At 28.1% G+C, this 1,080-nt stretch overlaps 1 non-coding gene across 1 annotated transcript; it reads right to left on the bottom strand.

The window, feature by feature from the left end:
• Positions 1-563: 563 nt before the first annotated feature.
• On the bottom strand, positions 564-635 carry TRNAE-UUC (transfer RNA glutamic acid (anticodon UUC)). Its single transcript has one exon. It is a non-coding gene; the product is annotated as a tRNA-Glu (tRNA).
• Between the last annotated feature and the right edge of the window lie 445 nt (positions 636-1,080).

Below are 1,080 nucleotides of genomic sequence, written 5' to 3'. Positions count from 1 at the left end.
AATAGGATAGTTGGATCCTATACTAATCCCTTATTCGATTTAAAAAAAAATGCTATGTGACAATGCTTGGCATGAACTAATTTCACAAATTGGCGTATCACTACCTTCCACCAGCCAAAACAATCATGTCTTAGATACTTCCAAATAAATATGCATTATGCATGAGCTACCAGAAAGATCATCACACACAAATAATTGGGGATTAATTTGTTTATTTAGATATGTAAAATCATGTTCTTATTATTTATTTTCTTGACGTATATAATTCATCACATTCATTGTAGAAATTAAAATTTCTTTCATTAGGTAGGGATTGCAAGGGAATTCCTTTCTCATTTGTGAGATTCTTAAAGTATATAAAATGGGAGATTTTTTTTAAGTGAACATTATAATTATTTTTTTTTAGAGAAGTGCATAATGTACATAATGTTTTTATTTTTTTTATTATAAAAAAGAATAGTTTTTATGATACCATTATCTATTATATTCTTCTCATTCGTGAGATTCTTAAAGTATCCATTATATATTATAAAACTCAGACGAGGTGCCTCAATTCGCAAAATTTCCGTTGCCGGGAATCGAACCCGGGTCTCCTGGGTGAAAGCCAGATATCCTAACCGCTGGACGACAACGGAAATGTTAATGTGAAATCAAACAAATAAATTTTAATATTAAATCATTATTAGCCAGAAAAATAGTATCTTTAAAACTATGTATAAATGTATGTTGTATAAATTCATATATAGTTATCTTTGTACGAAATCTAAAACTGTTATTAAACAAATTATCTATAAAAAAGAAAAGAAAAAGATTAAGACATCTTTATTTAAAGAAAAAGTATTGAGAACCAATATATTTATTGTACAATGTATACAATAAAGGTTAAATTAAAATTAATATCAAATAACAATTAAGTTAATTAATTTTAAAATTTAGATTTTTAAAAAATAAAAAAAATCCATCACATAAAAGAAATTTGTTCTCCCTATTTAGAACCCAATCCCTTTTCCTCAAACCCTAATCCCTCTCCCCCAAACCTCCAATGGCGTGCTGCCCTACCCTACTCCTAACAACCCGAGG

The sequence above is a fragment of the Arachis ipaensis genome, chromosome B1 (assembly GCF_059453495.1).
Source record: "Arachis ipaensis isolate K30076 ecotype BB chromosome B1, ASM5945349v1, whole genome shotgun sequence".
Classification (NCBI taxonomy): Eukaryota; Viridiplantae; Streptophyta; class Magnoliopsida; order Fabales; family Fabaceae; genus Arachis; species Arachis ipaensis.
Note: the sequence above shows the minus strand (reverse complement) of the source record. Positions and strands in the feature narration are given on the sequence as shown.